Here is a 17592-nt window from a genome sequence, read left to right on the forward strand (position 1 = left end):
GAAAAGCCATGTTCTCTCATCCTCATTCAATATTGCTGGGCAGAATCATTTTTATTATTTCTGTGGAGATGTGACCAACCCAATTGTGGGAGGTAACCTTTGATTAGGTGGTTTCCATGGAGATGTGTCTCCACCCATTCAAGGTGGGGTTGCTTTCTGGAGTCCTGTAAGAGGGAACTATTTTGGAAAAAGCTTTTGAGCCCATATAGCCAGAGAACTTGGGAGATGCAGAAAGGAAATGCCCCTGGAAGCCATTTGAAGAAACTGGTAGAGAAAGCTAGCAGATGTCACCATGTCTTCCCAGCTGAGAGAGAAAGCCTGAATTTCATTGGCCCTTTCTTTGGAGTTAAATAGCTTTCTCTGGATGCCTTAGTTTGGACATTTCTATGGCCTTAGAAGTGTAAACTTACAACTTAATACATTCCCTTTTGAAAAAAGCCATTCCATTTCTGATATATTGCATTCTGGCAGCTTTAGCAAATTAAAACAGTGCATAAGACTATTTAGAAATAGAAAGAAACAAATGCTGGAGAAAAAAATGGAGTGAGGGATATTCTTTTCCCTGTTAACAGTAGAGAAGTAGAATGGAGCAGCCTATCTGGAGGTCAGTGGACATTCCACAGAAGTCTAATTATAAGATTGCTGTATGATCCAGCAACCCTATTATTAGTATTATACTTGGAAAAACTGAAAGCAGTGACATGAGTGGACATTTGCACACTGGGGTTTATGAAGCAGTATTCACAGTTTGCAATGGATGGAGGGACGTAAGGGTACATTGGCTGATGAACAGTAGGGAGATCTATGCTTATCATGGTCAAGTTCATGTGTCAACTTGGCCAAGTGGTGGTACCTGTTTGTCTGGTTGGGCAAGTGGTGACCTTTCTGTTGTGATGAGGACATTTCATAGAATTAAATCATGATTGTATCAGCTGCATCCACGACTGATTCCATTTGTAAATCAGTCAAGGGGAGTGTCTTCTGCAATGAGTGATGATTAATCTAATCACTGGAAGCCTTTAAAAGAGGATTCAGAAGAGATTCTCTTCCTGCTTTGGCCAGTAAGCCTCTCCTGTGGAGTTCATTCAGACCCTCCATCGGAATTGTCGGCTTCACAGCCTGCCCTGCAGATTTTGGACTCTGCGTTTGAAAGTTTCTATGAGACACTTTAATAAATTTTATGTTTCCAAGTGTTTCCTATTGATTCTGTTTCTCTAGAGAACCCTAACTAATACAACTTGGCACCAGGAGTGGTCCTTAAGAAACAGAGTCTTAAAAATGAGTTTTTATGAATGGTTTTCTACTCTAACTGAACTCAAAGACACTAAGGACTCTGATTCCCATAATCAGAATGACATTACCAATCCATGGAGTGAGTTGACAAAAGAGATAGTCAAAATATCACCATTTGATTCCCCTAATGCTTCGCTTGTATGAAGCCAGGCTCTGGGGGATAATGTTTTTGACACCTTTACAGAGTTTTGTGGAAATAACAGGTATTGAGATGTTGGCTGGTTGTCGTTACATACACTGGTTACATTAAGGTGTGAAAGGGATGGGCTTAAGCTACAAACAAGAAGCTTAAGCACTGTCTGACAGATATAGAAGTTTATATGAGTATCCTGAAGAAAATCTTATTTCCTGTAGTCGTAGACTTGAGATCTCTGAAAATCAGACTCAGAATCTTATTGTTAGAGTAGCAATTTTACAATGTAAACTGAAATCTCAATCTTGCATTGTGTCTGCTGTTAAAGTGAGGGCATTGATTGGAAAGGAGTGGGACCCTGAAAAATGGGATGGTGGCATATGGATTGATAGTGATATCTGGGGTGAGGTTGAAACCATAGATCATGCAGAACCATCTCTAGATAACCCTGTAATAGCCTGCCCTGAAGACACAGCTCCCCCACCTCCAACCTGCCTTGAGGAGTTGGCCACCCAACCTCCTCCTGAAGGGATTAGTCCTAGAGTGATTAATCCTGTTTCACCAGATGAAACTGCAACTGAAGGCCCTGAAGTAAATGGCTTGGAAGATATTTCTAATTCTTTTCATGACCCATCCCCACCACCCCTCATTTCTTCCAGACCTATAACTAGACTAAAGTCCCAACAGGCCCCTAAAGGAGAGGTACAAAGTATCACACATGAGGAAGTACATTATACTCCAAAAGAATTGTGTGAATTTTCCAATTTATATAGACAGAAATCAGCAGAATATGTATGGCAATGGATTTTAGCGGTGTGGATAATGGTGAGAGCAATATAAGGCTGGATCAGACTGAATTTATTGATATGGGCCCACTAAGCAGAGATTATACATTCAATGTTGTAGCTTGAGTGGTTAGAAAAGGCATTAACAGTTTGTTTGGATGGTTAATTAAAATATGGATCAGAAAGTATTTGACGTTACCTGAGGTTGTAATGCCAGAACTGCCTTGCTATAATGTAGATGAGGGGAAACAGAGGCTTAGAGAGATTAGAATGTCAGAGTGGATTTATCATGAAATGTCTGCTCTTGCACCCCAGAAATGTCCAGAGGATGCACCTTTTACCAGAAGAGTGAGAAATATATTTGTGAGACTGGTGCCATCATCCCTGAAGAGGTCTGTAGTTGCACTTCTCTGTAGGTAAGATATTAGTGTAGGAACTGCTGTCGCTGAACTGGAATCCTTAAACACAAAGGGGATGACTGGATACCAAGTTGGCAGAAGCCAGGTGGCAGCACTTAATCACCAAAGACAGGGTAGACGTGGCTATTATAATAGACAGCAAACTCAAAGCAGGATTCAAAATTATATGACTCACAGAGATCTGTTGCATTAGCTAGTAAATCATGGGGTACCTAGAAACACAATAGAAGGGCAGTCTACTAAATTTTTGTTTGAGCTGTATAAACAAAAGAGTTCTAGTTCAAGTGCACAGAAGTCTAACCTGAATTACAAAAACACAGACTCAGTGCCCCTTAATCAATTTCCAGACTTGAAACAGTTTACAGACCCAGAGCCCCTTGAATGAAGGGGAGGCCAGGTCTCTTTGGGGGAGAACCCTGTTACACTGCCACAAATTTATACTGTTAATCTTCCTTCAAGTCTTCCCCAAGGAGACTGATGGCCTTTTACCAGAGTAACTGCATTGGAGAAAAGGAAATGATCAGATACTTGGGGGATTGTTAGACACTGGTTCAGAAGGGACATTAATTCCAAGGTCCCAAAGCATCAATTTGGTCCACCAGTCAGAGTGGGGGCTTATGGAGGCCAGGTGATCAATGGAGTTTTAGCTCAGGTCCATCTCACAGTGGATCCAGTGGGTCCCCAGACCCATTCTGTAGTTATTTCCCCAGTTCCAGAATATATCATTGGAATAGACATACTGAGCAACTAGCAGAATCCCCACATTGGCTCTATAACTCATGCAGTTAAGGCTATTATGGTGGGAAAGGCCAAATGGAAGGAACTAGAACTGCCCTTACCTAGCAAAATAGTGAATCAGAAACAATACCGGATTCCTGGAGGGATTGCAGAGTTACTGACACTCTTAAGGACATGAAGGATACAGAGGTGGTGATTCCCACCACTTCCTCATTCAACTCTCCTATTTGGCCTGTACAAAAAACAGATGGGTCTTGAAGGATGACAGTGAATTATCATAAGCTCAACTGGGTGGTAACTCGAATTGCAGCTGCTGTTCTGAATGTGGCATCATTGCTTGAGCAAATCAATACATCCCCTGGTACCTGGTATGCAGCTATTGATCTGGCAAATGCTTTTTCCTTAATACCTATTAGTAAGAACCATCAGAAACAGTTTCAGCTGGCAAGGTCAGCAATGTACTTTCACTGTCCTACCTCAGGGGTAAATCAACTCTTCACCCCTCTGTCATAATCTTGTCCCCAGGGACCTTGATTGTTTCTCTCTCCCACAAGACATCATACTGGTCCATTATATTGATGGTATCATGTTGGTTGGACCTAGTGAGCAAGAAGTAGTGACTATCGTAGACTTACTGGTAAGGCATTTGTGTATCAGAGGATAGGAGATAAACCCAACAAAAATACAGGGGCCTTCCACCTCAGTGAAATTTCTAGGTGCCCAGTGCTGTCAGGCATTTTGAGATATCCTTTCTAAGGTGGAGGATAAGTTGCTGCATCTTCCCCTCCTACAACCAAAAAAGAGACACGATGCCTAGTTGGTCTCTTTGGATTTTGGCAACAAAGTATTCCTCATTTGTGTGCTACATTGGTCCATTTATCAAGTGACCAAAAAAGCTGCTAATTTTGAGTGGGGATGTGAACAAGAGGAGGCTCTGCGACAGGTCCAGGCTGTTATACAAGCTGCTCTGCCACTTGAACCATATGATCCAGCAGATTTAATGGTGCTGAAAGTGTCAGTGGCAAATAGAGATGCTGTTTGGAGCCTTTGGCAGGCCCCTGTAGGAGAATCACAACAACAGACCCTTAGGATTTTGGAGCAAAGCCTTACCATCTGCTGTAGATAACTACTCTCCTTTGAGAAACAGCTTTTGGCCTGCTACTTGGCCTTAGTAGAGATTGAATGCTTAACCACAGGCCACCAAGTTACTCTGAGACCTGAGTTGCCTATTGGGCTGGTTGGAAAGGATGTATTACCCTAGAAAAGCCATGTTTTAATCAAAATCCCATTTCCTAAAGGCAGAATAATCCCTATTCAATACTATATGTTTGAAACTGTAATCAAATCATTTTCCTGGAGATGTGATTTAATCAAGAGTGATTGTTAAGCTGGGGATTAGGTGCTGACATGTCTCCACCCATCTGGGTGGGTTTGATTCATTTCTGAAGTCCTATAAAAGAGGAAACATTTTTAAAAATGAGAGATTCAGAGAGAGCAGAGAAGAATGACATAGCCATGAGAAGTAAAAGTCTACCAACCAGCAATCTTTGGAGATGAAGAAGAAAAATGCCTCCCAGGGAGCTTCAAGAAACAGGAAGCTAAGAGAAGAAGCTAGCAGATGATGCCATGTTTGCCATGTGCCCTTCCAGATGAGAGAGAAAACCTGACCGTGTACACCATGTGCCTTCTAACTATAGAGAAACCCTGAACTTCATCAGCCTTCTTGAACCAAGGTATCTTTCACTAGATGCCTTTGATTGAACATTTCTGTAGACTTGTTGCAATTGGGATATTTTCTTGGCCTTAGAACTGTAAACTAGCAACATATTCAATTCCCATTTTTAAAAGCCATTCTGTTTCTGGTATATTGCATTCCAGCAGTTAGCAGATTAGAACACCTATCATGAGCTGGGTGTTGCATGATCCAACAAGCCATAAAGTTGGGCATGTGCAGCAGTTCTCTATTGTAAAATGGAAATGGGTATATATGAAATAGGGCCAGAGCACGTCCTGAAGGCACAGGTAAGTTACATGAAGAAGTGGCCCAAACGCCCATGGTCTCTACTCCTACCACATTACCTTCTCTTTCCCAGACCAGAGCTATGGCCTCTTGGGGATTTCCTTACAGTGAATTAACTGAGGAAGAAAAACTCGGGCCTGGTTTACAGATGGTTCAGTACAATATGCAGGTACCACCCAAAAGTGGACAGCTGCAGCACTACAACCCCTTCCTGAGGTGTCCTTGAAGGACAGTGGTGAGGGGAAATCCTCCCAGTGGGCAGAACTTCGAGCAGTGCACCTGGTTGTTCATTTTGCTTGGAAGGAAAACTGGCCAGAGGTGCGTTTGTATACTGACTCATGGGCTGTTGCTAATGGTTTGGCTGGATGGTCAGGGACTTGGAAAGACCATAATTGGAGAATTGGTGACAAAGAGGTCTGGGAAAGAAGTATGTGAATAGACCTTTCTGAGTGGACTAAAAACATGAACATATTTGTGTCCATGTGAATGCACACCAGAGGGTGACTTCAGCAGAGGAGGGTTTTAATAATTGAGTGGATAAGATGACCCATTTTGTGGATACTAGTAAGCCTCTTTCCCCAGCAACTCATGTCATTGCTCAGTGGGTTCATAAACAAAGTGGTCATGGTGGTAGGAATGGAGGTATGCATAGGTTCAGCAACATGGACTTCCACTTACCAAGGCTGACTTGGATACAACCACTGCTGAGTGCCCAATCTTCCATCAGCAGAGACCCATACTCAGCCCCAATATGGCACTATTCCCCAAGGTGACCAGCCAGCTACATCGTGGCAGGTTGATTATATTTGACCTTCATGGAAGGGGCAATGATTTGTTCTAACTGGAATAGACATATACTCTGGATATGGGTTTGCTCTCCCTGCATGCAGTGCTTCTGCCAAAACTACCTTCCGTGGGCTTACAGAATGACTTATCCATCATCATGGTATTGCACATAGTATTGCTTCTGATGAAGGAACAAACTTCGCAGCAAGTGAAGTGTGGGAATGGGCACATGCTCATGGAATCCTCTGATCTTATCATGTTCCCCATCATCCAGAAGCAGCTGGATTGATACAATAGTGGAATGGCCTTTTGAAAACTCAATTATGGTGCCAACTAGGTGGCAATACCTTGAAGGGCTGTGATAATATTCTCCAGGAAGCTGTATATGCTCTGAATCAGCATCTGCTGTATGGTGCTGTTTCTCCCATAGCCAAGATCCATTGGTCCAGGAACCAAGGGGTGGAAATGGGAGTGGTACCACTCACTATTACTCCTAGTGATCCACTAGGAAAATTTTTGCTTCCAGTCTCTGTGACCCTGAGTTCTTCTGGTCTACAGGTTTTACTTCCAAAAGGGAGAGTGCTTCTACCAGGAGAAACAACAATGATTCCACTGAACTGGAATCTAAGACTACCACCTGGTCACTTTGGGCTACTCACGCCCCTGGATCAACAAGCCAAGAAGGGATTACATTATTGGCTGGGGTGATTGGCCCTGACTATCAGGGGGAAATAGGAGTGCAACTACACAATGGAGGTAAAGAAGAGTTTTCTTAGAATGTTGGAGATCCCGTAGGGCGTCTTCTAATACTACCATGCCCTGTGATTAAAATCAATGGAAAACTGCAATAACCCAATCCAAGCATGACTACCAATGGCTCTGAAACTTCAGGAATGAAGGTTTGGGTCACCCAACTAGGCAAAGAACCATGTCCAGCTGAAATGCTTGCCGAAGGTAAAGAGAACATGGAATGGGTAGTAGAAGAAGGTAGTGATGAACATGAACTATGACCACATGATTAGTTACGAATGAGGACTGTAATTCTGTTTTTTCCTGTTATACTATTTAAGTTGTAAGATATCAAGTTTAAGAATGAATATTACATGAGGATTTGCACCCTATTCTGGAGAGAGTTACTATATTTCCAGTTATAAGCAAGACAGTTGAGTATTATTAGGTGAAAGGAAAAAAATGTGTGTTTTAATGTTTTTTATTTAGAAATTAGGTATGGTTTAAGATGATAGGTATAGCTGCCAAATTGACAAGGGGTGGACTATCACAGTCAGGTTCATGTGTCAACTTGGCCAAGTGGTGGTACCTGTTTGACCTGTTGGACAAGTGCTGGCCTGTGTGTTGCGATGAAGACATTTCATAGAGTTAAATCATGATCACATCAGCTGCATCCACAGCTGATTCCATTTGTAGTCAGCCAAGGAGTGTGTCTTCTGCAATGAGTGATGCTTGATCTAATCACTGAAAGCCTTTTAAGGAGGATTCAGAAGAGACAGGCCATCTTCCTGCTTTGGCTGGCGAGGCTCTCCTGTGGAGTTCATCCAGACCCTCCATCGGAATCGTCAGCTTCACGGTCTGTCCTGTGGATTTTGGACTCTGCATTCCCACAGTTATGTGAGACACTTTTATAAATTTTATATTTGTGAGTGTTCCCTGTTGATTCTGTTTCTCTAGAGACCCCTAACTAATACAGTGCTCTATATATATATGCAATGGAATATTGAGCGGCTGCAAGAAGGAAAGAAGTTGTGAGGCATGCAACTAGGTGAATGGACCTTGAGAATAATGTGGCTAGTGAAATAAGCCAGAAATAAAAGGACAAATAATATAATACCTCACTAATGTGTACTAAATTGTATTAGTTAGGGTTCTCTAGGGAAACAGAATCAACAGGGAACACTTACAAATGTAAAATTTATAAAAGTGTCTCACATGACCACAGGAATGCAGAGTCCAAACACGCAGGGCAGGCTGTGAAGCCAACCACTCTGATGGAGGGTCTGGACGAACTCCACAGGAGAGGCTTGCCAGTCGAAGCAGTAATAGAACCTGTCTCTTCTGAATCCTCCTTAAAAGGCTTCCCATGATTAGATTAAGCATCACTCATTGCAGAAGACACTCCCCTTTGGCTGATTATGTACGGAATCAGCTGTGGATGCAGCTGACATGATCATGATCTAAATTCTATGAAATGTCATCATCGCAACAGACTGGCCAGCACTTGCCCAACCAGACAAACAGGTACCACAACTTGGCCAAGTTGACACATGAACCTGACCATGACACTAAATATAATGTGCAAACTCTAAAATTGAACCCAAGACCATAGGTTAACAGGGGAAGGCTTATTGTACAGCTTTCTAGATTGCAAGCTCTTACAGCAGTCATCTATTCCTGAGTTGTAATGAATAATTCTCAATTCTGAATACTGAGCTCTCTATTTATAATCTGGCTAGTCCTTGGAACTTTGGGTATCTGTGGGATACCTGAAATGTGGAGCTAAATTTCTGCAGCTCTGAAAATCAACTTATCCAAACTGCAAGTGTTAAAAAAGCTAAAAAAGAGATCAGACTTTAATTAGAATCATGAATGAAGCAGATCTGGTTAGGACTAAAGTAAATCAGACTAAAAGGTAAAGGATAGTATTGACTGTATTTTAAGGCTCCAACTTCCGTGAGAGTCCAAAAAAAAGTTTGTTTGGTGCAAAATTTATATTTTCTGTAGCACGTTGTCTAATTTAACTTGTATGGTCAATTTATTCAAATATGATAATTACATGGAAACTTGAATAGGGACTGAGATCTTGTTGGTTTGTACAGTTTAATGTGATGCCCTTTTACATCCTAGAGTAATTTGGACAGGTAATAAAAAAGTATTTGCAAAGCCCCCTATGGGGACTGGGGAAACATATGGAAATATTAAACTTTCACACCTGCTGAATTCCAGATATTCTCACAAGCATTGGGGACTCTAAATTTAATAGGTCATTCTGGGAATTATTCTTATGTACTTATAGGGATCCCTTTTTAGTTTTTAGTGGATTAGAATAGCTAGAAGGAAATATCTGAAACTGTTGAGGAGTAGTCCGGTAACCTTGATTCTTGAAGATGATTGTATAACTATATAGCTTGTACAGTGTGACAATGTGATTGTGAAAACCTTGTGGCTGACACTGACCTTAACTAATGTATGGACAGATGAGTGAAAAAATAAGGACAGAAAAATTAACAACGGAGGGTATAAGTGATATGGGACTTTTTGGGTGTCCTTTCTCATTTTTATTTTTATATGTATTTTTTGGAGTATGGAAAATGTTCAGAAATTGTGGTGATGAACACACAACTATATGATAATACTGTGAACCACTGATTGTATACTTTGGATAATTATAGGGTATGTGAATATATCTCAATAAAACTGCTATAAAAAAGAGTCAACTTGATTAAATGCACTGTTTTGTAACTGACCTGACTTACCCACTTGAGAAGGAGATAATATTCAAAATGCTAATAAAATTATGAAGAAGATTATTTATTTTTAAATTCCCAATTCCTTCTGAAATTGGTTGAAAATATCTATGTAAACTGAATGGACAATGTTTATTTGAAGCACTGTTCTCTAGTTCTCCAGCTTTTGCCATCTCTGGATATTGTCGGTAGTACTTAAGTACATACTGACATGTTTCTGTATTTTTTTTTTTAATTTGGGGCTTGGCACTTGCATTAGAAACCCTACCAAGACTGAGTGATAGAGCCAATAGGGTTGAAATGCCTGTATTGTAAACTTGTTGTGGAGATGTCCTTGAGAACATGTGAAAAGAGAATGCACATTCTTAGGAGACATCATTATTCCCTGCCTACTCCTTGGATCCATGTGGCCCTCATCCAGAGGATGTGGCATAGAAAATCCTGCAGTGGTTAAGTCTAGACAAAATATTTTTGGATGCTTTGAGCATATTCCTCCAGATCAAACAAGTTGCAAAGGGGTTAATTGGACTTGAAGATCCAGGTTTGAGGTTTGAGAGTCTGTGATATAAATTCCATCTGTTTCTTGAAGTGGTTTATGAGTTTGGCAGTATAATGCATTGGCCTGACAATTGTTTAAAAAAATCCTTTTTAGCTTGATACAGGTATAATTTTTTATACTATCCAGATTTATTTTCTTCAACAGCTAATTTTAAATAAGAAACCACTCCAGCCCTCTGTCTGGGACACTCAATTTTTTCTGAATATTAGTACTACATAGCTATCTCTCGACCAAAGAAGTGTCACTTTCACACTATAGTGAAGGAGTAGAACATTCTTCCTCCAAGTTTAATGCTCTAAGAATTGGAATTTTATAAACTCCAATTGCAGTCAGCCCTGCAATATTTCTCGATTATATTTCCTTTGCTCCAAGGGATTGACTACAGACTGTCTTCATTGGATTGTAGGATCTGAGATGATATCTAGGCTCATGTGAAGAGGGTGTGCTCATTTTTCTGTGAATAACATTCATGCAGGTAAAGCCAGGTTTGAAAAATAAAAGAAGAAAAGACAGATTTACAAGGAAAAAGTTAGGAAAAGTCAGGTTAAAAGGAGGGTGACAGCTGGAAAAGGAGAGAGGTAGTCTCAGTTCAGTCATATTGATGGAAGGGAAGAGTTTACTCCCCTCTGGCCTCTTTATCATCCATAATCTGGCTTTGGATTTTACATAAAGAGATACTTTGGTTATATTCATTTTAGGGCATGGAATTCCTTTAGGTTTGTCTTCTTCAACATCCTCATATTCTATGAAATATCTGGCTTTTTATCGTTTCCTCTCCTCTTATATAGCCCTATTTGGTCACATGATTTCAGACTATAAACTTTTGTTCTGACCTAGCTTCTTAAATTATGTTTACAATAATTTCCACTAACTATACACACCACAACTGCTGGCAGGGAACATTTCAATATGCACAAGTAACCCAGGAACCTTGCTTTCCAGACCCCATATCAACCTTATGTTCCACTTGTATGAAGACGGAGATTGGTAAAACTGGCAATGCAGTTGTCTGGCTATTTTCACACTGGAATGAGACAGAGTGCCTGGTCTGTGAGAACACTGCCCCACTTCTCTACCTGCTCAACCTACCAGCAGGAGAGAAGAAATCTTAAGCACCCTTTGCATACCAAAGCAGGTGTGTTGTTCCTTATTTAGAACACAGGTAGTAGGTTCCTATCTCCAGAAGGAGATGATGGTGATCTCAGGAGCTCAGGTAGCCTTGTGGACAAAACAGATAAATGTTTAACCTCACTTACTAGGAAAAATATTTGATTCTAAATCCCTAGAAATATATGAGAAGATCCTAATGTGGACTGATGCCCCTTGTTTTCATATACTCTTCTGTTTTTTTGACTGGATTCTTCTTTTTTAGATCATAATTTGATACCTGAAATACTTCCACCCATTTATTCCAGTTTCAGGTTCCAAATTAATAAATTCGTGCTCTTCTAAAAGAAGGAAACTGACAGCCGTAACCTCTATCAAGACAATTATAATCATGACAGAGTTAACGTCTAAAATCACTACCTGTTTTTGTGGATGCCTGGCTTTTTGGACAAATGTTTATTCCACCAGCTGCTCTTTCTAACATGCCAAGCCTCCCAAGAGCCAGATAAAAAAACTTATTTCCACCTGCTTTTCCACTCAGAAATTTCTCCTGGCTCCACTCCTCATTATCTTCCCCAAATCTCCCCTTCAGTAGGAGAAAGTCTCCACTTTCTTTAAATTTCACCTGGACTTCCCCTCTTTATTAGGCCCTCTTTGAAATGACTGCTTGATTTCAGACTGTCATTCTGACTCTTTGAATATCCTTTAAGGTCATAGGTTGGTAACTGCCTCCTCAAAAAGGCTCAGAGCCAAGACACTATAAACATGACAATGATTTTCTCACAACTTTAGACACCATTGGGATATAGTGTTCTTTAACCAGTTAACTGAAAGATATACCGCTGAAAGTCATATGGCAGGTTCCTGCTTCCAGATCAAAGCAATATTCTATTTCAGGTTATTGATTCCGTGAGATCAGCTGCAACCAGCATGAGTAAACATTAAATTTCTGCATTGTGGTGATTTCATATGTTCATCACCCAGCATACTGCCTGGAAGACATTATGTCAATTGAAGGAATGATTGCTGAATGAATGAACACTCTTCAGGGAGAGTTCCAGGGCATAAGTGGAAATTTAGACTGAGCACCACCATCATTCAAAAATGTAATTATGAATTGCTAAAAGGATGATAAAATCAAAGTTTCAGCTGAGGTGAAACTAATATACATCAAACATCAAAGTGACCTCCATATACAGTTTTACAAAAGAAATGTTCTATGAATTCTATGACCGTTGGATCCCACAGTCAAATTAGAGATCTAAAAAGTGGTCAGGAAGTGCTTTTTGAAGATATTTGTTTGTAGAGGAAAATGTTACCATGTTATGATAGCTCCCTAGCCCCAATACACACACATGCATATTAGAGGTGGAAGGACAAAGGAATTTTTTCTTCACCACAACATCATGAGAGGAGCTGTCATGATATCACTCTGAGGGTATGTGGTGGGTATTCACGGAAGACCAGCACCTGACCTATGCCTGAGAAACTAAAACACGTTTTGCCCGTTTATTAGTACAAAGAATTATGCAGACTTTACTGTGGAACAGATGTGGGATCTAAGGGAGAGAGAGCCAGTGAGGCTACCTGGAGGTGAGCAGGACACCAGAGAAGTTGGAGGTGAGCCTGAGTTCCTACTGGTCTGCATAAGTTGCAAGGCCCAGTAAAGATATACGTCTACTCAGGTCAAGAGAACTGCAGGAGATAAAAAAAATTTCAAACACCTTCCAGTCCCAAGGAGATTAAAGGTAGTTTATGAGGGCATCTGTTCAAATAATACCATTATCTTCCCCTTAACATTTCTTCCTTTTCCTATCCTTCCCAGTTGGCTTTAGATGAGAAGGTTTACTTCTGAACTCTAAAGTTGATTTCATTGGTCAATATATCTTGCATCACTACTGCACTGTTTTAATTAAATTTGAAAAAGTTTTTAAATTGGAAAGTGTGAGTCCTCAAATTTTGTTTTCTTTTTCAGCATTTTTTTTGCTATTAGAGGTCCCTTGCCTTTCAAATGAGCTTGATTAGCTTTTCCATTTCTGCAAGAAGGTATTTGGAATTTTTGTTTGGGATTGAATTGAAACTATAAATCACCTTGGGTAGTATTGACATATAACAATATTTAGTCTTCCAATTCATGAACACTAGATATTTTTTCATTTATTTAGGTCTTTTTAATTTCTTTCAGGAGTGGTTTCTAGTTTTCCATATACAAGTCCTTTACATGCTTGTTAAGTTCCTAGATATTTTAATTTTTAGTTGCAACTGTAAATGGAATGTTGATTTTTTTTTTTCATTTCCTTTACTGGTTGTTCAATGTTAGTATATAGAAACAATACTGATTTTTATGTGTTGGTCTTGTACCCCAGCACATTGCTGAATTCGCTCATTACCTCTAAAAGCTTTTTGTAGATTCCTCAGGATTTTTTATATATAGGATCATCTCATCTGCAAATAAGGAAAGTTTTACTTCTTCCCTTCCAATTTGGATGCCTTTTATTTCTTTTTCTTGCCTGCTTTAGTTAGAACTTCCAGCACAATACTGAATAACAGTGGTGACGGTAGGCACCCTTGTCTTGTTCCATATTTTAGAGGAAAAACTTTCAATCTTTCACCACTAAATATTATGTTAGCAGTTGGTTTTCTGTATATGCCCTTAATCATGTTAAGGAGTTTCCTTCTATTCCTAGTTTTCCGATTTTATCAAGAAGTGATGCTAGAATGTGTCAAATGAATTTTCTGTGTCAAATGAGATGGTCAGGTGGGTTTTTCCTTCATTGTGTTAATGTGTTGTATTACATTTATTGATTTCCTTATGTTGAACCTCCCTTGAAGTCCTGGGATAAATCCCACTTGATCATGGTGTATAATACTTTTAACGTGCTGTTAGACTTAGTTTGCTAGTATTTTGCTAAAGATTCTTTCATCTCTGTATAGAAGGTACAGTGATATGTAATATTTATCAAGCTTTAGAAGCTTGTGAGAAAGATTAATGCTAATTCTTCTTGGAATGTTTGGTATGATTCAACAGGGAAGTCATCTGGTTCTGGACTTTTCTCATTGGAACATTTTTGATTATCGATTCAATCTCTTTGTTATTGCCTGTTGATCTTCTATTTCTTCATGAGATATTTTAAGTAATTTGTGTGTTTCTAGAAATTTGTCCAATTCATTTAGGTTACCTACTTTCTTTGTGTACGATTGTTCATTGTGTCATCTTTAAATCATTTTTTTTGTGAACTTGATAGTAATGTACCCCCTGTTTTCATATATGATTTTTGCTATTTGCATCCTCTTTCTGTTTTTCTTTGACAGTTTAGCTAAAGGTTTGCTAACTTTATTGGTCTTTTCAAAAAATCAACTTTTGGTTTTGTTTATTTCTCTCTATTGTTTTTCTATTCTCTATTTCATCTATCTCTGCTCTAATCTTTATTATTTCCTTCCTTCTGTTCACTTTGTATTTAGTCTATTAGGTTAGACTAAACCTAATCTAGAAAGTTGTTCAGGTTTTCTATATGCTTATTGATCTTCTGTCTAGATGTTCTAACCATTATTGAAAATGGTGTCTTAAAGTTGCTTACTATTAATATAGAACTTCTTATTTCTCCCTTCATATCTGTCAATATTTCCTTCATATATTTGGAGTTCTGTGGTTTGGTGCATGTATATATTGAAAATCATTATTTCTCCTTGATGACTTGACCCTTTTATTGATATACAGTGTTATTTCTTTGTCCTATCAACAGTTTTGACTTAAAGTCTATTTTGTTTGATATTAATATAACCACTCCCTTCTCTCTTTTGGCTACTATTTATATGGAATATATTTTTCTATCCTTTCACTTTCAACCTATTTGTGTCTTTGGATTTAGGGTAAGTTTCTGGTGAACATCAGATAGTTCGGTTTTGCTTTTATATTCATTCTGTCATACTCTGACTTTTGACTGGACAGTTTAACACATTTACATTTAAAGTAACTACTGAAAATGCAGAACTTACTTCTGCTATTTTGCTCTCTTATTTTTGTAAGTCTTATGCTTGTATGTCCCTCAATTCTTGCATTACTTCTTGTTTGGTATTTAGTTCCTCTTTTGCAGTGAACCCTTTAGAATCCCTTCTCATTTCCTTCAGTACAATAGTTTTCCAATATTTTATTTATGATTACCATGAGGCTTAGATTTAACATCCTAAATCTATAATTATCTCATTTGATTGGATGCCAACTTAACTTCAATAGCATACATGCATTATATTTTTATATCCTTCCTTCTCCCCAACATTAATTGCTCTCGGCACAAATTCCCCTTTGTATTCATTATGAGTCCCAAATCATAAATTTTTCATTATTTTTTATGCATTTGCATTATAAGTCCTGAAAGAAGTAAAAAAGTGAATTACACACCAAAAATACAACAATACTGTTATTTATTTTTATCCATGTCATTATCTTTACTGAAGATATTTATTTCTTCAGGCAACCTCAATTTATTTTCTAATGACTTTGCCTTTCAACTTGAAGAAGTCTCTCTGGCATTTCTTACAAGGCTGATCTAGTGGTGATGAACTCTTTCAGTATTTGTTTTTCTGGGAATGTCTTACTCTCCCTCATATATATACATTTAAATTAAATCCTGCCAGCTTGGCAGGCGAGAATTCTGCCACTGAACCACCGTGGCCCGCCCTTCCCTTCATTTTTCAAAGTCAGTTTTGACATATATTGAATTTCTGCATAGCAAATTTTTCCTTTTAGCACTTTGAATATATTGTCCCACAGCCTTCTTGCTTTCATGGTTTCTGCTGAGAAACTGACACAATCTTATTGTGGCTCCCTTGAACATGATATATTGTTTCTTTCATGGAGTTCAGAATTCTCTCTTCATCTTTGGCATCTGACAGTATAGGTCAATTTTGGTTTTCCCTGTTTGGATTTTGTTGAGCTTCTTGTATGTGTAAATTCATGTCTTTTGGTATTTTGATTAGTTTTCAGCCATTATTGCTTCAAATATATGTCCCAGCATATGATCTATCCTGTAGAATATTCCATGAGCTCTACAGAAGAATGCATATTCAAATGTTCTGGGGTGTAACAATCAATATTTGTCTGTTAGGTCTAATTCATTTATCAAGTTGTCTAATTTCTGCATTTCCTTGTTGATCATCTTATTGCAGAGGAGAGTGGAATATTGAAGTCTCCCAGTAATATTGTTGGAATGTCCGTTGCTTCCTTCAGTTTTATCAATATTTGCCTCAGGTACTTTGGATCTCCTTGATTAGGAGCATAAACATTTATGATTGTTACTTCTTCTTGGTGAATTGTATCTTTTTATTTATTAATATGTAGATTTATTCCTTGTCTCTTATGATGTCCTTACATTTAAAATCTATTTTGACTGATATGAGTATAGCTACTTCTGCTTTCTTTTGGGTACAGCTTGCATAAGGCATCTTTTTCCATCCTTTCACTTTCAATCTATTTTATCCTTATGTCTAAAATGAGTCTTTTAATGCAGCATATAGCTGGATTCTATTTCCTAATCTATTCTCCTAATCTGTATCTTTTAATTGGTAAGTTTACTCCATTAGCATTCAAAGTTGTTACTGTATAGGCATTTCTTGAATCCACCATCTTATCCTTTGGATTTTGTCAGATCTCTATATTCTTTTCCTTCTTTCTCTTTTTATCCTTTAAGTTACCCTTACTGGTGCTCTTCAATTCTATGCCCTCCTCCAGACCTCTCTCTCTCCTCTGTCTTTCTTTTCAGCCAGTAGAGCTCACTTTAGTATTTCTTGAAGGGCCAGTCTCTTGTTGATAAATTCTCTCAGCCATTGTCTCTCTGTGAAAGTTTAAATCTCTCCTCAATTTTGAAGGACAACCTTTGGCTGGATAAAAATAATTCTTGGCTAGAAGTCTTTCTCTTTCAGAATCTTAAATATATCATACCACTGTCTTCTTGCCTCCATGGTGCCTGGTAACTAGTCTGAACTCAGTCTTAAGTGGTTTCCCGTGTATATGGAGACTTGCTTTTCTATGGCCACTTTCAGGACATTCGGCTTCTCTTCAACATTTGGCAGACAGATTAGTATGTGTCTTGATTAAGCCTATTTGAATTTATTCTATCTGGGGTTCATTGGGATTCTTTGATTTGCATATGTCTTTTATAAGGATTGGGAAGTTTCCCCCCATTATATCCTCAACTAATCTTCCTAGCCCTTTACTCTTTTCCTTCTGAGAAATTGATGATTCTTATATCTGTGTGCTTCATGTTTCCCATTATT

Source organism: Tamandua tetradactyla, chromosome 24 (genome assembly GCF_023851605.1).
Source record: "Tamandua tetradactyla isolate mTamTet1 chromosome 24, mTamTet1.pri, whole genome shotgun sequence".
Classification (NCBI taxonomy): domain Eukaryota; kingdom Metazoa; phylum Chordata; class Mammalia; order Pilosa; family Myrmecophagidae; genus Tamandua; species Tamandua tetradactyla.